The 21,017-nt window shown below is 44.5% G+C and overlaps 1 long non-coding RNA gene and 1 pseudogene across 1 annotated transcript; both read right to left on the reverse strand.

Annotated features, from left to right (window-relative positions):
* Positions 1-10,249: 10,249 nt before the first annotated feature.
* On the reverse strand, positions 10,250-11,863 carry LOC136552126 (uncharacterized). The gene is made up of 5 exons (XR_010782759.1): positions 11,476-11,863; positions 11,226-11,296; positions 10,980-11,063; positions 10,655-10,775; positions 10,250-10,544 (listed from the first exon to the last, which is right to left on the reverse strand). It is a non-coding gene; the product is annotated as an uncharacterized lncRNA (long non-coding RNA).
* A 260-nt stretch (positions 11,864-12,123) lies between these two features.
* Positions 12,124-21,017, reverse strand: part of LOC136548824 (disease resistance protein Pik-2-like) — a 33,958-nt pseudogene continuing 25,064 nt past the window's right edge.

The following is a 21,017-nucleotide window of genomic DNA, read 5'->3' on the forward strand; positions in this document are numbered from 1 at the left end:
TCTCTGGTCTATCAATCGTCGCCCTTTGGCTTGTACGGGTTTGTCGTCCTTGGTGGCATCCCGGAGGTGGCACTTGTACATCTTCGGCTCTCATGCAACTCAACTTGCGAGCCATCCATCGACAGGATGTCAACACCTTCTGCAACCATGGTCATGTCAAATGAGAAGTGGTTACATATCGTGCCGGGTGAGTAGGAAAATACATAGGCATAGGGTACTAGCTTGGCAAATTCTTCAAGGTATGAATTCTCGATCCCTCCTGCACATCCAAGGTAAACTCCAGCCTCATTGGAAAGGTGAGCTAGCTGACTTTCCTAGAGTACATGCATAATCATCATTAACATGTACTTTTCAAGTGAAGGTGCATGAAGGCATAGTTCAAATTAAATGCTTACCATGTAGTTCTCAAGTGGCGCTCTCTTCGGCTACACGCTTGTCCTTGTCATGACATCATAGGGGTCGTCGTCGTCGCTCCCTTCTTCATCTATTGGAATGCTCGACACTGGTGGATGCACACTGATTCTGGGGGACCTGTTAAGCCACGCTAGGTACTCACGGTACTCGCTGGTCATAAACCGAGCCCCACTAGTCGGTGGCACCCTCTCTCTAGCTTCCCATAGTTGCACGTACTTTTCATGCTTTACAAGCCAGTTATTGCCGCCGAACCTTTTCCTCCTTGACATCCTGAAAGGACGACACATATTATATTTTGAGGACTTGTACGAAGCATGCAATGGTGAGTCATGATATATGCAAAGTCTAGCACACTCATGCAACTGACGGTTTGTCGACTCGTGTTGTTGAGGGAAATTTTGTTTCCTACCAAACTGCTTCATCACTCTTTGGGGCAGGTGGTGCTCGACCACATAGTACAAGATCATCGATACATTGGATCGCCACAGCACCTTCTCAGCCTCAACATGTGGGGCCATGTTCAACTCCCGTAAGTCTCGCCTATCATGTGGATCCCATTCAACCTGTAACTTGAGTTACTTAGTACATGGCCTTGTTCATACTTTGGGAACAAAAGAAATGGAAGCATCGGTGGTAGAATGAACTTGATTCGGAGTTAAAACATCCAAATCATTAGAGTATTGAATGTAGCGATGTTGTGGCTGACCCCGAACCAACTTAACTCCCTTCTAAAGGTAGCATATGGGGGGGCGATAGTCACCATATGTCCAAGCCTGAAAAATGAAACAATTCTAAGGATGTCGATAGTGCATGCAACATATGAAACACATATACCAAATAAATGCAAGGTACTTACTGGAACTTGGCCTCTATGCACCCATCCAATAGGAATGCGCTCCCAAATCCAAATCTGAAGCAAGTATGTGTAACCACCTATGTTTGAATTGGGGTTGGCCCTCCTACATCCCTCACATAGCTGCCGATATAACCAAGCAAGAGTGGCAGACCCCCAACTATATTGGGTGATGTTTTCCCATGGCTCACGCAGCTGGGGTAGGACCATCCACGAGATGGTGTTCCTAGAAGCATCTGGAAAGAGGAAGCTTGCGACCATGTGCCACAGCCTGACATGAGCGTGCCTCTCAACGACGTCCGTCGGTGCATGGGGTGGGCACCTGTTAAAGTGTTGCCGCAACCATGTGCCACAGCCTAACATGAGCGTGCCTCTCAACCCAAAGTCTTCTTCTCCTTCTTCCCTTCTTCAGGGTTGGGTGGCCGATGGCCAGTAAACTGCTCCGCCATTTCCTTCCAGTTCTCTGTATCTACCATGCCTGTCACTGCCCAACCATCCAAGCAAAGGCCCAAAATGTAGCCAACGTCTTGCATGAGCACAGACATCTCTCTAGAGGGTAGGTGGAAGCTATGGGTCTCCGGATGCCACCTGTCGACGAAGGCGGTGATAAGGGGACCATCCATGTCTGGGAGGCCAGCATTGATAGCTCGAGCCAAGCCCAGAAAACCAGCTCTGGCTCTTGACAGGTATTCAGCGTAGCACTCATCCCACTCGAGAGGTCGGTGAGTTCGGGGACACAGCGGGACCAAGGCCTGCAAAAAATAACGTTACAATCGATAGCAGGGTTAACACATTATACATGAAAATGAAATATTATGTGTAAATCACTTACCGCACTCTCATCAACCATCAAGTGCGCTCGGTGGTCCTTGTGGTAGTAGGTCTCAAGAAGGGGGTAGTGCGGGTGCGCCATGCTGCAATTGTCAAAAATATAACACAACGTTACAAAATGAAAAAAGTAAATGAAAATTCTAAATGGTACAAAAACAACGAACAAATGCATGGAATATATAAGCAACACCTATTTTAATCTATGCACCTTTATAACCTTCGAACCACTAGTACTCCTGTTCCGTGTTTCTAATTTCTTTGACTTCTTATGCTTGTTATGTGTGGCAGCAGTATGACCGGTTTTGTGGCATTTGGAGCAATGGACTTGCCCGGTGCCTCATCAAAGTTGCCAAAACCATACATATCTTCACCATACCCGTTCAATGCATCCATAACTCCTTGAAGCTACTTTTTCTTCCTTCTACCCTTCTTTGTCTTCAGAAGGTCCAGGTCGGGAACATAATCCAACCCATAGTACTCGGGCCATTGTGTCGGATCTAGGTAAGGCTCGAAGCTCAACTCCCACACTTTGAGTGTTTGATATGAGGTAAAAAGGAGACATGAACTTTTCACTTTCCTGGTCTAGACCCCTACATCTGCAAGTTGTGATGACATGCAAGCAAGGCACATGGAAGAGTTGTGTAATGTTACAAGAGCATTTCGCTTCTCATCTCCCAGGTTCATTTCTCTAGCTGACCTGATATTGTAGACTAACCTTGATGGCCCAAAGGCCTCCCCCACTTGGTTGGAAGCTATCGTCTCCAAGAGATCCAAGTGTTTTGTACCGGCTCTACCCCATTTCTCTTTGGACGCCTTTGCTATATTCCATCAATTCATAAAGTATTCATTGCACTTCCTGAATGAGTACTCCACAATACTAACATGGGGACTACATGAATACTCTTGAACACCTTATTGAACAATTCTAAAGAATCAGTAGTCATCACGCCGTACTGTAGACCTCCAGCATCGAATGCAAGAGCTCACTTGTCCCTTTCAGGCATCTGATCCACAAGCCAACTCTTTGCCCTAGCATTGAGGACCTTCTGTAACTCCACAAGCGTCTTCGAACTTTTCCTCCATTCGACACCCACACAATGACTTCAACTTTTGTACTACCTCCTCCATATGTTGGCAGCAAAGTGCCTCATGCACCACTGATGCTCAAGAGGAGGGCATCCATCCACATGCTCTTTCATAGCTATCAGGAGACCATGATGCTGATATGAGATCATGCATATGTTCCGACATGAATGGAGGACATTCTGTCTCATAAGCTTCATGAACCAACACTAGCTATCATCGTTCTCACCCTCAGCCAAAGCGAATGCTAAAGGGACAAGTTGATTGTCTGGGTCCACTCCAACGGCAATCATCAATACACCCCTATACTTGCTTGTCAGGAAGGTACCATCAACAAGTACTAAGGGACAACAATGCTTGAAGGCCTACGTGAATTGAGCAAAACACCGAAATACTCTCTACAGAACATGCTTTGGAACACCATCCACGTCCATGACAATGCGACCCACGTAAGAACACCACCTAAGTCCTAGATTGAAGTGTTTTATGGCACTTAGAATCCTAAGAACTTGGTTGTACGCCTCTTTCCAATCGTCCCATAGCAACTATATAGCATGCTGCTTTGCCCGCCATGCCTTTGAGTACTTCATGTGGCAGAACCGCCCGAAATAACATGTTTTCGGAGACGCTCGTCTTCCACTAGACACTAAGAACCCCAAAAGTTAGCTACCTCGGACAGTTCCGTCGAGCACACCCCAAGGGAGAACTTGAAACAATCCACGTTTTACATCCAGAATCCAATAATAAGAACAAGCTTATAATACTTAGTCCATTTCATACAGCCAGAGTTCTTGAAAATCATTTATTACAATACCAGAGTTCAGAGTATGATAATTAAACAGCGGAATGAAAATAAGCATCTAGCGAAAATGATACAAGGATCCATCTGTGCCCACTAGAAGAATCCTCCACATAAGAGCTACTCCTCAAGCTGCACCTACAATAGGGGTAAAATAAACCCTGAGTACACAATGTACTCGCAAGAATTACCCAACTAGTGGGAATAGTTTCCTGACTCTCAAGGATATGATAGGCAATATGGGTTTGTTGTTTTCTTTTTGTTTGCGAAAAGCATTACTAATAGTTCATCCTTACAGTCAAGTTGTATTAGCAGTCATGATTACTTCATTAGCTAACCATTCTAAGTAAGCACCTGTTCTTCTTCCAAGCAAGGGTTGAGCAATCAGAACCATTTCACCATCTTTCATCTTCCAGTTCTTAATAGGGTGCTAGACCATAGCCAAGTCATACCGTCTCATGGAAACAGCGATTCATGAATCAATGTATCCCAGCTAGATACCCTGAAACACACACCCCATTTGTACCCCAGGCACAAACAAGACCAACCCATTTCACTCCAATCATGGGGTCTAGGTCCCTGTCCAAACTTGAACTCTAAGCCCCCACACTTGAGACCCGATCTTAATATGGTGCTTAGACCTCCACCTTTTCCCGCCACCAATCAGTTGGTCTAGAAAGAGCTGGAACCCACGACAAGAGTGTAACGAGCCTTCCCACTCCCATAAGCAAGTATGTGCTCAGAATAATAAGTCTATGACTTGACTACCATCCACAACAACGGATGGTCCTCAATCGACATGAATAGGAAAAATAGTGTAACCAAGCTAAGCCCCGTTGGCCGCGGGACACAACTGTTACACCCACCAATACCCATAACATATCCCTGCCATGTCTCCATTTTTCCTTTCATCGTTTTATCATGAGAGTAATTATAATAATCACCTATTATGAGTAATGGCAGGTTACACACGTTACCGAAAACCTAAGCATAGCAGCTACTCGGACCTGTACTAGTAGTACTCATAGGACGGTTATATCTATGCATATGATTTTCATAAAATTCCTGTAACGTAAATGCACATCACATATATATATTCAGTGATTATTAAAAATAAGGGTTATGCACCGAGGCTTGCCTTGAACAGGCGTGGTGTCAGCTGAGTCAGTCAGTAGCGGCTTTGGGACCTCCTCCTGCACGAGAATCTCCTCGTACTCCTCGACAATCTCCTCGAACTCGTGATCACCAGTGGTCACGATCTTCGCCAACTCATTCTCTACATGCATGCGATGATGATGCAACACTTAGCATTTATGCAACAGCAACTCTTAAAATAAGAATACGCATACTAAGCTACTAAGCTAGCTCTAATGACTAAGGTACTAAGCTAACTATTATTTTTACCAAGCAAAGTGTTGGATTCAACTAACAAACACCTACATGATTTAATGCATATTTAAAACAAAGAGCATTTAACTAATGAAGAATATATCTTTATTTGTACTAACGATTTAATGCATATTTAAAACAAAGAGCATTTAACTACCCTAATGCTTAGTCTATTCTAAAGCTACAAAAATTACAGTGAGCACATAATAATACAATGAAGCTATCATAAAAATTTCAGGACTAAAGCTATCACCAATTTACCACAAAAATTTCTACAATATTTAACCTAATAATATTAAGCACTCTCAAATAATTTAATAGCTCCTGGTATCAACATGTATATATATGAACTAAATACACTAACAGATAGAGCACAATTTTAGGAACCTAACAAAATTTGTTTCACAATTTTTGGACACCTACATGATTTTATATGATTTACCGAAGATCAGCTCAAAAATTAAATTAAAAAACTATTTCTAGTTCCTTATTAAAAAGAAAAATGAATTCTCTCGCGTGGCCCACATGCACGGCCCACGAGGAGATGGCCCGTGACGGGAAATCCCGCGCACGCCGGTGCTTTTATAGAAATGCCCCCGCGCTATCCTCTATTAACACGACAACTCCGTGTACTATTTCTACAAACAACGTTTATGCAAGAAGACCCTCGTATTAACCTGTCTTCGCATCGAAGAAGTCCCTGACGCTTCCGCGCTCGCCGGCGCGTCATTGACCGGCACTGGGCCGCTACGCTGGCCAACTGAGTACCTCCTCGACCCATCTAGAGGACCGATGCTCACCTACGAGACAGCGCACAACAATGGGTAGTTATTCAGAGACCAGAGACAAAGTAGGGCGACTTCTCCACGTCGACGGACAACCTGAAGTGGCGACTATGACATTTCGGTGAGCCATGGTGCTAAGGGAGTAGTAGAGGTAGCAAGCATCAGCGACCCACCAAGGACCTAGCCAAGGCGATGGTTCGACCGGAGACGCCCCGAGCAAGGCTCGCCACGTACGCACGGTGAACTCGACGATGAGCCATGGCAGACACGAGCGTGTCAGCAGTGTTGGGACAGCGGTAGGGGTACGGCTCAGGTGCGTATGGCGAGGAGGGGTTCGAGACGAGTCTAGCGGTGTGCCAATTTGGCTCGAGGTGGTCAGGTGGGAGCTGCCCTCGATGATGGGCGGACTCGGCCATATCGGCACGGTGGTGGGGAAAAGCTCCAAAATTGAAGCTCGACTAGGCGCCATTCAAGGCGGGATAGGGGCGGGTAGCTAGGCAGCTGGGTGATGGATCCTGCGATGCGACGAATCAAGCAATGGTGACTCCTCCCTGCTTGTTTTAATGATGCAGCTTAGTCCACCAAGGTAGCATCGAAGAGAGAGGGGAGGGGGTAGGTCAGAGCTTAGCTTGTCCTCGCCATGACGGAACGCGAGCGGCGCAATCAGGACGCACACGCGCAGGTGCTACAAACAAGGCGTGCGCGCGTCCACGACCGACATGGCACGAGCGACTGCTATGCCTTAAAGGGCGAGGCGACAGCAAGTACGGCCATGTGCCGATGTCGCGGATACGCCAAGCGCGCGTAGCAGCGGTAGGGCCACTGACAGGGCGAACAGCGATGAAGAGCCACAGAGGGGTGCGGATGCGACGGCGAGGTGACGGCAGTGCAGCGTGGTCATGGAGGCACCAATGGCGGCAGTGTGAGGCAGGGCAGCAGGCCGCGGGGCCAGCAGCGCGCTGTGGCCGGCCTCGGCCAAGCCTAGGTAGCCTGACCGACCTAGCGTGGCGGCACAGGGTGACCACATGGGATGCAACCATGTGTGCGGCGTGGGGTGGCCGCGCGGTGACCGTGCGCAAGGTGCCAACCATCCCGAGACTGTGTCGTGCATGAATCTTAAAGCACCCAAAATGACTAAATAGTTGTTTTAGGAGCCAAACCATCTTCACCATGCTCAAAATGGCATATGAGACTACCAAATCGAGCTATAACACTACACCGCTCCTTAACCCAATCTCTCAAAATAATTTGGTAAACATAGCAATGTCTAGTTGTTGACAACTTGGAATTTTTCTAAGTTTTTGAGCTGAACTTGATTTCAATTTGCAATTTCTAGGCTAGTAGAAATATTAGCTAGTAATATTATTTTTCGACAGCAAGTATTTCACTGTCATCTATAAAGTTTGTACTTCAAACTTTATTTAAGTATCACACACATGTTTTATAGTATTTTCGCTAAATAAAAATTAGTCTTAAACCCTACTTGATATACATGAACTATTGAATCAACTTTCTTTTAAAATTTTTATTAGTCATTTTAAGTTACAAGAAATTTATCTACACATTCTATCACATGCATTAACACATAAACATGATGCTCATGACATATTTTAGTAAATGATTTAGGGTGTAACACCGAGAGTGTTACACTTCACTCTATAACCCATGAACCCAAATATGGTCTTGATCATGCTTGAAACAGATGTGTCACTATCGGCCCTAACCGTGCCAACAAGATGATGACCAAGGTAACGGTCTGTGTTTTGGGCGTGCACACCCTTTGGTTTCAAAGATCAACACGTGTGAGGTTGCCTCACATTGCGAATCTTCCACTTTTAGTTTCTCTGCCTCCGAGCCCATAGACCCCATTGACATCCATTCTTGCAAAGCACCATGTACCTCTTGTTCTTGTCTGAGTGGCTCACATAATACGACCTATGAAACCTAACGGCATAATCCATCAGGAAATCCTTGAGATGCTCCAACGTATCAAATGCCATTCCCTTCTTAATCTGCACCTCCTCACTATTTGGTACCCCATCGGCCAACAACGTCAAACCGTTGTTACATATTGCCTGGTCAACCATACTAATGTCCATGAAATTTGGTACCGCGGGTACGTCGACATGGACAGCCTTCAATTGCCTCAATTCAACATCATTATACTCCATTCTCAATGACCCATCAGCTGGGACTCCTATTGCGTCCACAAACCCTCCCTCACAACAATCACTTTCGTCCTCGCTACTACGCTTAGACCTGTACTCGTCCTCCAACGCATCATCCGAAGTACTTGGCCCCGAAGTAAAGTCATCTTCGTCCGCAGAGGCAACATCAACTTCGTCATCCTTCGATCCTTGGGATATGTCATCCATATCATGTGTTCTATCTCTGTTGCCATCGTCCTCATCAAACATTTCTTCATCAAAATCATCATTCAAGACACTGGACTCACATGACCTATCAACTTCTGTAACGACAACCGCCTGTAACTATTCGTCTTGGGTAAGGTTCTCTATAGGCTTCACATCCACATTATCATCCATAGCCACCATAATTGGGCTACACCCCTTCTCCACAACAACTTCCAAGCACCTAACATTGCTACTCTTGACAACTTCTACATAGTTCTTCCATTCATCCTCATATGACAAAGACATCAACACATAGTGTGCTCATTCCTCCCCATAGTCAAATCGACCTCTCAATCTTAGTGGCCACCCAAATTTATCCCGACATTGGCTAACCAAACCATCAAAGGAGGAGGTGTACTAAAGAACTAAACATGTTCTTGCATGCTTTGAAACTCCTCATTTCCTTTAACTTTGCCACCATAAAATAATCACACTAACCGATCCATCTACAAAATATGAACAAACACATCAACAACACATGAACTACGCATTTTGGAAATAAATCATATCCATTCACTAATACACTACAATAAGACAAACTTCACAGTGATGTCAACAAAGGCAACAAACATACCGATCTAAATCCACCATGCATCAACTACCTACGTCCATGCAACACGTAGTTTACGTCCAATCCACGGGCAAAGTATATCCTAAACCTAATCTATGCATCCAATACTAACAAGCAACGATAAAAACATTCACACCATCCCTAATTTTCTAACCCTATTCATGCAACTCATGAGGCAACAAATCAAGAAATCGAGGGGGGAAGATAAACCTGGCTGTTTACGTGACTCCACGGACCACGGAGGTGAGGGCCGGCATTGGGGGAAGCCGCAGCCGGTGCTGCCGACGCCGGGAGAGCACCAGGTAGCAGCAGTAGCCGCTCAACTCCCCTGCGGCGACCAAACACAGCGAGGATGGCTGGAGGTGGTGGGGAGGTGGTGGGGTGGCGGTGGAGGCCTACCGGTGGCGTCGACGCCCAGGCCACGCCCTTCTCTTCCCTGGGCACGTTAGGAATGGAGGGAGATGGAGAGGGAGGGTCGCCGGAGTGGGAGGGGCCGGGGTGGTGCGGTGACGGTGGCCCGAGCTTGTTCGCGGGGCTGCGGCACGCGGCTTCGCGCAGAGCCTTGACTCGGTGAGAGAAAGAGAGAGAAGAAATGGGCCGGGCCAACCAAAACCTAAGTCGCCATGTCGCGCCAGACTGCCTGGCGCGACAGAGCTGTCGCGCCGAAGTCACTGGCGTGACAGGGCGGGACCCACGCTCCGCCACGCCAGCTCCGATCAAACAACCACGACAGCGTGGCTCCCCTTGTCGTGCCAGTGCATGTGGCACGACAGTGGGTCACTTTTGCAAATACTGTTTTTTTTGGACTAGTATTAAAATATTAATTAAAAAAGGATTAAAAATAAAAAAAAGTCCTCTCCCCGCTAGGAGCTTTGTAATTGTAAAGATGGATAATTTATCAGCAAGTAAAGAGGTACTTTAATTTTTTATTCCGATTAGCATGGTAACTTTTAGGCCTTGAGAATTTACATGGAGTCTTCTTTTATTGGCCAAATACTATGATAATATATCTCGAGCACAATACTATTCAATAAGCAAAAGCAATGAAAACCAATATTGTATGGACACAGTAACATAAGTTAGCCAGGTGTTGCATAATTTGGGCAGGCATAGATGAATGGATTTTAAAGAGCATATTTTGTCGTATCATTGGATGGAGGTAGAAGCTTACTTTGGTCAACAATAACCAATGTTGCATAAGTGCAATTTGATATTTCGCATGATAGAAAGGAAAATTATTAGATACAATATACATAGCAGTCGGCAGCTTCACAGGGGAAGAGCTATTTGAATATGGAATCACCTAGCCGTCGCCGGACCAGCCGGGGTTCTGAGACGGCCATTCCTAAATCTGAAGGCGATGTACATGAAGCAACACTACTTAGCTGTGCACTGGCACCGCTGGCTGTATCAGAAAGGAAAAGGCAATGAATGATTATGTGCACGCGTACTGAAGGCAACTACTAGAACAACAAAAATAAATCAAATCACCAGTACTGATGATGACAACATTACCTGTATGTGGCTGATCTACATGAGTAGGTTTGCGTTTGTGGCCTCTATCCATATTGGAAGAACCTACTACGCAGGAAGTTGTAGGGCAAAGAACAGTATGATAAACAACCCGTTAGAGTACCTAAATAAATCAATCGTAGAACAAAGTATCAATGTATGTGCTTTATTACTTTGAAGCAAGCACGTAAGCGAAGTAATGGCGATGCCATAGACACAATCAAGCACATAGAGATTTTGAAGCAGAGTATCCACGTGAAAGATACCTGCGCATTGACAATGAAATAAAACTGAAAAAGATTATCTGATCAGAAGCAGCGCTTCTTACCCAAAGACGATGCTGTGTTGCTTGTTGACGTCAATGTTCCGGTCTTCTGTATCAAGGATCCTGAATGTCAGGAACAATACCAAACTGCGCATAACATAGCACATTTAAATAAATAAACAATTTAAATGAAGGGGTACTGAAAGTAATGAAAGAAAAAATAAGAGACACATAGAATCTGCTGCTTTTCATAAAATAAGATTGTATTGTTCAATCCGCATAAACAAAAGGAACGGTAAGCATCCTGACCTTGCATACACAGCAGGTAGTGAACACAAAGGCAACCCTTTTCTTTCTTGTTTTGGAATTCCAAGGATCACCTGAAATGCACAGCACATGACAAAGCTAGTGGGTTCAGCGTGGGCAGGACTTTTTTTTCTTGGTTTGGCGTTTTATCGAGCTCCTAAAATGCACAGCACATGAAGGGCTAGGCATTGTATGGAGCACCTGAAACGCACAACACACGAAGGGCACACAAAATAGGTCTTGAAGTGCTCACCGTCCACAGGAAGGAGGAACAACGCGAAGAAGTCACGACGGAGTCGCCGGCGGAGCGGAGGAGGATCGGAAGGGCACTCGCGGTGTACCGGGCCAGCCGAGACCAGGCCGGCGCAAGGGCTTCTCCTCCGGCGCCGCCTGTGCCGCCGGTGCCGCCTGTGTACGCCGCAGAGGGTTGGACCGGGGAGGGCGCCGGCGACGGGCTACATCGGCCCCGCGACCTGTGCCGACGTGGGCGTACCGGGCCGTGGACGGGCAACGCGGGAGGCAGGTCGCGGTGTATTCCCCGTGGACGCGGGGCGGCGGGAAGTCGACGGGTGGGCGCGGCGGCTGCGGCGGCGGCGACAGCACTGGCAGCGGAAGCGCCCGCGGGGAGGGAGCTGTTTCCTTTTTTTCCTGGTGTCGATGCTTCGGGAGGCTGCACGTTGCTTAGCAGGTTGTGTACGGACGTTGCTGTAGCGGCAGCGGACGGATGGGGAGGGAATTGAATGTGGCTGGAACAAGCGGTGACGTGGCTGAAGGTGTCAGCCTTTTTTTTTTGTTATACACAAACAAGGGTAATGGGTAGATATGTTTAACAAAATAAATGGACAAATAACTATGGGGAAAAAAACACATTCATAGAACAATCCTCCAACCACCATCTTCATTACTCAGTTGCTGTTCTTGTCGGCATCTTCGACTTTCCAATGAGGAATTTAGGCCGTCTAGAATGCGCATCGACTTGCCCCTGCAATATCCTAATCAGACTCCCCTTCTCACCACAATTCTTAAGAACAAGCTCCATAAGGTTTGGCAGGTGTGTCACTCCAGACAAGCCATGCTTATTGTTTTGGAGTAATGGACACCTTTTCAGCCAAAGTTGTTCCAGCTGAGGCATTGCCTGTTGGTGGATTGTCACCTTTTCAGTCTTCCCTAGCCCACCATTGTCAAGGAACTTGAGTTTTAAGAATGTATCAGCAAAGAATTCCAATGAGTCACCTGCATATGAGTTCTCCCACAGACCTAGCAAAGCCAGGTTACGCAAGTTTTGGAGGTGCAGAATGTCTTGCTGCTTCAGCTGTGTTCCCAGCAGCTTCACCGTCGCTAAATTGTTGAGTGAACTGATCCATTCAGGCAGCTTGGTGAGGTTACCACACAGCCTCAATGAAGTTAGATGTGTTGGTATTGCTGATTCATGCATTCAGTCAAGAAAATCAAGTGAATCAGAGTGCAGCTCGAGGCTTTGCAATCGATCGAGCTCTCCTATCGACTTGCACAGCTCATCTCCTTCTTTCTCCGTAAGATCTGTGACCCTGGCCCCTAACCTTCGCAAATTCATCAAGTTTGTCAGCTTCGTAAGCCTCCTTGACACACCATTTCCCTTACCAACATTGACCGCCCCTATCACGTGCAAGTTCTTCAGCTTCTCGATCCCTTTGGGGGCTCTCACGCTAAACTGGTCCGCATTGAAAACCTTGCAGCATCCTCTTCTGAAAATGCGGCCGTTATGGTTGTTCATCCCTGACTCCGCCATCTTCTCATGCAACTTTTTGAAGTTGACGCCAGCTAGAAGATATCGCATCTTTTCCAGTTTGGCAATTCCTCTGGGAAGTTGTGTCAGTTGTGTGTCTTGGATGTCCAATGTCTCCAGGTATCGAAGCTTCTGCAAGGAACATGGAAGTTTCGAAATATTTGTTCGTCTCAGGGACAGATACCTTAGGTGTTGTAGCTCCCCTATGTGCTTGAGGTCACCATTCTTCAAATTGCCTGTGTCCTCCAGGTCCAGCACTCGCAACAGCTGCATCTTGGGAGAAATGAGAGACGCAGGGCACTCACCAAAGATTGTCAATGATCGGATATATGAAAAGTTTATGTTTTCCAGTTTCTCGTCCCTCGTCTTCCATCTCGACACCACCAGGTGACGTATCTTACCCTGTGGAACCTCAATACTGGAGTGCTTCTCAACGAAGAATATTTGGTTCTCCTCAATAGACTTGGGCAGGATGATCTGCAGCAGCATGCTGTGAACCCGGCAGCGAGTAGCTTTTATTGATCCATGGCTAACCTTGCAAGGTTGGATCATGCTTCTATTAATGAGCTCGCTGAAGAAACGCTCACCTACATCCTCCGTGGGCATGTCACGGTTCCTTGCTATGTGACCTTCTGCCATCCACCGTCTCAACGAGCGGGTGCGTCTCATCTCATGATTCACAGGGAATATACTGAGGTAAAAGAAGATAGATTTCAGGTGATACGGCAAGCCATTATAACTTGATTCTATCACATTCGAGATTTTGCGGAGGTCAGAACCCAGCTCGGCCCCAAGGTGTTCGTGCATATTCCTCCATTCTATGCTTGTTTTAGGCCTGTTGGCTAGGAGACCTCCTATTGTAGATATGGCAAGGGGAAGCCCATGGCATACAGTTAAAATTTGGTTGGCTTGCTCCACCATCTCCTCTGGTAATGTGTACTCAGCAGATTTGTAGACCTACAAATGATTGAAGTGAAATAGATAAATAAGTGTCCTGCAACAATATAGGGCAGTTTTAAGTGCAATAGAGGCATTGGCAAGGTGATTGTGAAATTCTTTGTACTTAGAGCATCTCCAAGAGTTTTTCTAAAGTTTACTCTCTAAATCATTATTTGGAGAGTCATTTAAGTAAAATCGATTTCTATATCTTTGTATCCTTCAATAGCTTTTATATATGATTCTCGCTCTCCATCTTTGACTAACGAGAAATCTTGAATAGAGGATGTCTATATTTGGAGATCTAATTAAAAGAGGTCGTTGAAGGATATTTTTTTCACCAAAATCTCTATTTCTATAAATTAGAAAGAATATATAAAGGGTCACTTAGAGTTGCTCATATGGCCTCTTTGGATTGCTCCATTTCACCGGTTTCAGATCCATTCTAAAAATTCCATCTTGGATTGCTCCATAATGGAGTTAGATTGGAGCGACTTGTAACCTATATTAGTAAAATTTGTTCTATTCTATTTTCTAAAAAGCTACCACCCCTAACATTACAAAAAAAACATACAAATGTCCCCTAAATCCATGTATAAATTACCATATGTGCCAGTATGAAAAATAAACCAAAGTAACCTCTTATCTTCATCTAACTTACTCACCTATGCCACTATAAGAAATAATCTAAAATATTAGCTAAATTTCCATCTAAATCACTTGTACTATAATTATTAAATACTCCCTTTTCCTAAAGTTTATTTTTTTTAAATTGTTATAAGTCAAACTTCTCTCACTTTGACTAAATTTATAGAAAAATGATCCAATATCTATGACAGCAAAATAGTTTCAACTAGATGAGACTGTCCAGCTTTCTGTGCCGCTTGACTCGCCCTATCGCAGGTCGCCCGAATTGGCAACTCCTTTGCGCTAAGCGCCGCCGCCATCGTCCACCACCGCTGGTCCCACTCCCTTTTCCTCCAGCATCTCACCGGAGACGTGAGGGAGTGGGGATCCATCGTTTTTAATAAGTTTTCTAGTAGATCAAGTTCTTAGGGTTAGAGTCTCTCCATGCCAAATTTCTTGATATTGGGGATTTATCTCCTCCTCCTCTTCGGCAACGGCGAGGGAGCAGGGTGGAATTGTTTTCTCCATGGCAGCTCTGTTGAAGATGAGGACGACAACTACGACGTCGGTAACTTCACCTGCATGACGACATGGAGACTTTTCTTTCCGAATAGTGACATCAAGGCAGAGATGATGTCGCCGTCATGGAATAATTTTCTTCAATCTCTTCTCCGTTTTCTTGTGGTTAGATCTGGCCACGATGAAAGACTAGGGAGAATAAGTTTCAGATCAGTCTTCCTCATTTTTCGGTGGCAGAAAGAAGAAGAAGGAAGACACAAAAAAAAGTTTCTTAATTCCGCATGTAGGAATGTTGGTCGTCGTTCGTTAGGCATCTATTCTTAGGCATTTTGCCGAGTGTTTGCCTATGCGGTCAATCCATAAGAAGCGTCATAGAGGTTTGGTTTGGAGATTTGGAGCTATTCACAGCATGGGTACAATTTAGATGAAAATCAATTTATGGATATATGTTGTGCATTCCAGAGTGCTTGTAACTTGTTTGTGTACCCAGTTTTTATCTAATAAAATTCTTCTTTGGTCGTAAAAAAAAATAGTTCTGACTAGATCCGTCATGCACGATATATACCTTGGCAGTGAATGTGTTTGCTATTATAGATATTAATATAGTTCCTATAAATTTGATCAAACTTAGAGAAGTCATTTGATTTTATGACAAAACAAAAAACAATAACCTACATCATGGAACAAACACTACTAGAGAACAGACTTTAGAACGATGTCCTAATTTGACATTAGCCTCGGCATTTTTTGCCCCCGGGACTAAAGGACCCTTTAGTCCCGGTTGATAATACCAACCGGGACTAAAGGTCCTTGCCCAACGATCGTCCGTGGGGCAGGGGTCTTTAGTCCCGGCTGGTATTACCAACCGGGACTAAAGGTAACCTTTAGTCCCGGCTGGTAATACCAGCCGGGACTAAAGCTTTTAGTCCCGGTTTGGGTAATGTCCCGGGAATAAAGATTAATCTTTAGTCCCGGTTTGGATCCCTAACCGGGACTAATAATCCCGGCCTATAATTCAGCTCATTTCTTCCTCCCCGAGCCCGAGCCATTCCATTCAAACTCACTGCCTCTGTTTTTCAGCTTGCTGTTGTTCTTGCTCTCTCCCCCTCTATTGGTGTTGCTCTTCGATTTTGGAGGTAACAAACTTAATCCTCTTATGTTTTATCAGTAGCTTATCTCATTTATTTTGCGATGTAGATGCATGTGTAACTTTATATGTTGGACTTTATTATGCTTTTATATGTCATTTTTAGCTCAAAATCACATGATGATTTGCATATATGTTTGGATAAACAAAAGTTAAATTAGTTCATGAAATGAGAAACTTAGAAAATAGTTAGAAAATTGTAGAAAATCCGTACTAGTTAAACTTGCGGACCGTGTTCAAGTCGGCGAGCATGTTCTCTGCCAAGCGGTAACGGACGTCAAGGAGGAGCTTTGATTCTACGAGGGAGAGCGGCAACGGTCGTGGAAGACCGTGTTCCCTTTCTCGTAGAATCGGAGCTCTTCCTTGGCCTAGTACGGTGTCGTCCGGTGGAGAAATGCTCGCCGAGTTGATCACGTAAGCAAGGTCAACTAGTACGGATGGTTATTTATTGAAACATGTTTTTGAGCTATAATTTAATGGATATTTGATAACTTCAGACCTACAAATGTCATCTACAAATGTTACTATCCTCGGTAACCTAAACGTCCGCGAGCTCATCGATATCGAGCAGGTCACTTAGAATTATTTTTTCCATGAAATGAACTACTTAGAAATCATGCCTTTTTTTAGAATTAAATTTTCCATAAAATGAAAAACTTAGTAAATAGTTAGAAAATTATAGAAAATCCGTACTAGTTGAACTTGTGGACCGTGTTCAGCTCGGTCAACATGTTCTCTGCCGAGCGGTAACGGACGTCAAGGAGGAACTTTGATGCTACGAGGGAGAGCGGCAACGGTCGTGGAAGACCGTGTTCCCTTTCTCGTAGAATCAGAGCTCTTCCTTGACCAAGTACGGTGCCGTCCGGTAGAGAAATGCTGGCCGAGATGATCACGTAAGCAAGGTCAACTAGTACGGATGGTTATTTATTGAAACATGTGAAATCCGTACTAGTTTTGTTTAAATATATCATTTTAGAAAATATGAAATTTACACTAGTTTGCAAAAATAAGTATAGAAAGTAGATGACAACTGGTACCGGATGATCGGCCTCTTGTTCGGTTGCGAAACGACTAAGGCCAGAACTCCCTCTCATTATCTGTGGCAAGTGTAAGCAGAAGATTGTGATGGAGCACCGAGTCAAGAGACAGGGACCCAACAAGGGTCGTGTTTTCTACAAGTGCCCGGATCGCGATGTGAGTTTCTTACGCATTTTATCTTTATGGCTAATTGACCTGCTTTTCTTGAATATTTTTGACTAAATATTTTTTGGCTTTAATTACAGTGGGAGGGCAATGGATGCGATGGTTGGTACTGGGAGGAAGATTATGCTACATACGTGTAGAATTTAGGTGCGCTTGAGGTAGCGGCTGCTGCTGATGAGGCAGTGAGCCAGCAGGAGAAGCTTATTGATATTCAACAGAAGAATGATTTGTCTGTTTTAGTTGCGTACGATCACGAAATAATTATGTTACTGAAGTGCATTGTAGTTTTAGTTTATTTAGTGATAGTTGGGATTGCTTACGTTGTAGCCAGACTTAGTTAATTAATCAACCGTGTGTGTGTCATTTATGTTGTGTAATAAAATACTAAATTATGTTCAAGGTTTTCATAATTTGTCGTGTAATACAGATTATGTCACGCCATTGTATGTACAATGCCGATCGCCGCTCTTAAGACTTTATTGAGGGCTTGCACTATTTCTTAGGTGTGGCCGAGGCAAATAAGCGGGATGGTTTCATGTGCTGTCCATGTGCCCTATGTAAGAATTTAAAGGAATATTCAAGCTCAATGAGTCTTCATTCACATTTGCTTAAGTCAGGTTTCATGTCAAACTATATATGTTGGACTAAGCATGGAGAAAGCGGGATCATGATGGAAGAAGGTGAAGGAGAAGATTTAGACATTGATGACATTATTGCTCAGTATGGTGCCTTTGATGATACTACAATGGGGGGGAGATGAAGAAGAGGTAGCGGTAGAAGATGATCTTGGTGATGCTCTTGGCGATGCCATTCGTGATGCACAACAAGAATGGGAAAGTGAAAAAGAGAAAGTTAAGTTCGAGCGCATGCTTGAGGATCATAGGAAGTTGCTATACCCGACGGCTGAAGAGGGGCAAAAAAAGCTAGGTACAACACTTGAATTGCTACAGTGGAAGGCGAAGAATGGTATATTCGACAAGGCATTTGGGAATTTATTGAACCTCATAAAGAAGATGCTTCCGAAGCCAAATGAATTGCCCACCACTATGTACGAAGCAAAAAAGGTTGTCTACCCATTGAGATTAAAAATCCAAAAGATACATGCATGTCCTAATTACTGCATCCTCTACCATGGCAATGAATACGAGAATTTGGATGAATGCCAGGTATGTAAAGCATCGCGGTATAAGATCAGGCGCGATGATCCTAGTGACGTCGAGGGTGAACAACGTCCTAGAAAGAAAATTCCTGCCAAGGTTATGTGGTATGCTCCTATAATACCACGCTTAAAATATTTGTTCAGAAATAAAGACCATGCAAAGTTGTTGCGGTGGTATAAAGAAGACCGTAAGGTAGACAATATACTGAGACACCCAGCTAATGGGTCCCAGTGGAGAGTGATAGACAGGGGATTTCTAGAGTTTGCAAATAAGGCTAGAAACTTAAGGTTCGCCTTAAGTACAGATGGTATGAATCCTTTTGGAGCAGAGCACTAGTCATAGCAGTTGGCCAGTTACTCTATGTATCTACAACCTTCCTCCATGGTTATGCATGAAGCGGAAGTTCATTATGATGCCGATCCTCATCCAAGGTCCGAGGCAACCTGGCAACGATATTGATGTCTATCTGAAGCCATTAGTTGAAGAACTTCTAGTTTTATAGAACAAACCAGGTGTACGTGTCTGGGATGAGTACAAACAAGAACACTTTGACCTACGAGCAATGCTGTTCGTAACAATCAATGATTGGCCTGCTTTAAGTAATCTTTCAGGTTAGACAAACAAAGGATATAATGCATGCACACATTGTTTTGATGACCTTGATAGTATATATTTGAAAAGATGTCGAAAGGTCGTGTACCTTGGCCATCGTCGATTCCTTCCGTTGAATCACTAAGTAAGAAAGAAAGGGAAGCATTTTAAAGGTAAGCCAGACCATCGGAAGAAGCCTCATAACTGAACCGGGGAAGATGTACTCGCAATGGTCAAGGATGTGAAAGTAGTATTTGGAAAGGGACAAGGCAGTGAATCTGTTCCCAAAAATGCTAAGGGACACGCACCCATATGGAAGAAGAACTCCATCTTTTGGGAGCTACCCTATTGGCAAGTCCTAGAGGTCCACAATGCAATCGACGTGATGCACCTAACAAAGAATCTTTGTGTGAACCTGTTAGGATTCATGGGTGTGTACGGGAAGCCAAAGGATTCACTTGAAGCATGCCAGGACTTGCAGGGCATGAAAGAACGAGACAACCTTCATCCAGAGAAGACAGATGATGGACGTCATTACTTAAGTCCTGCTAGCTACACGCTTAGCAAAGAAGAGAGGGACAGCATGTTCCAATGTCTAAGCAGCATCAAGGTCCCATCGGGATTCTCTTCCAATATAAAGGGTATAATAAATGTTCTAGATAAGAAATTCCTAAACTTAAAGTCCCATGACTGCCACGTGCTTATGACGCAATTACTTCCAGTTGCTTTAAGAGGAATTCTACCTCCACATGTACGTCTAGCCACCGTGAAGCTATGTGCATTCCTCAATGCAATTTCTCAGAAGGCAATCAATCCAGTGGAACTAGCTACTCTACAGAATGATATGGTTCAATGTCTTGTCAGCTTTGAGTTGGTGTTCCCTCCATCCTTCTTTAATATCATGACACACATCCTAGTTCATTTGGTGAAGGAGATTAGTATTCTTGGACCTATGTTCTTACATAACATGTTCCCCTTCGAGAGGTTTATGGGAGTCTTGAAGAAATATGTGAAAGTCCGTTCTAAGATTGAAGGAAGCATCGCCCAGGGCTATGGAACAGAGGAGGTCATTGAGTTCTGTGTTGACTTTATTCCTGACCTTGCCCCGATTGGCGTTCCCAAATCACGACACGAGGGGCGACTCAGTGGTAAAGGAACTTTAGGGAAGAAAACATATATCGGTATGGAAGATGATTATTTCAATAAAGCACACTACACAGTTCTTCAGAACTCGTCATTGGTGCATCTGTACATCGAGATACATAAGGAGTTCTTACGATCCAAATTTCCCGGGAAGACTGAAGCTTGGATTAGGCGTCAGCACATGGAAAGTTTCAGTGGTTGGTTACAAAAAGAATGTCAAGGCGATGACAATATTGATGAGCAACTGTATTTGTTGGCTAGGCAGCCATCATGACATATCCTCACGTACCAAGGGTACGAGATAAATGGGAATACATTTTACACAGTTGCCCAAGATAAAAGGAGCACCAATTAAAATAGTGGTGTTCGCATAGATGGAACAGATCCAAATGGGAATATACAAACATATTATGGCCGCATAGAAGAGATATGGAAACTAGACTACGCACCTAATTTTAAAGTCCCTTTGTTTCGGTGCCAATGGGTGAAGCTGACCGGAGGAGGGGTAACAGTCGACAAAGAGTATGTAATGACAACAGTGGACCTCAACAATATTGGGTACAAAGAGAAACCATTCGTCCTTGCTGCCGATGTGAGTCAGGTGTTCTATGTGAAAGACATGTCTACAAAATCAAAGAGAGGAAAAAACGAAGACATCAACTCAATGATCAATGAGCCAAAGCGCCACATAATTCTTTCTGAAA

This window comes from Miscanthus floridulus, chromosome 4, assembly GCF_019320115.1.
Source record: "Miscanthus floridulus cultivar M001 chromosome 4, ASM1932011v1, whole genome shotgun sequence".
Classification (NCBI taxonomy): domain Eukaryota; kingdom Viridiplantae; phylum Streptophyta; class Magnoliopsida; order Poales; family Poaceae; genus Miscanthus; species Miscanthus floridulus.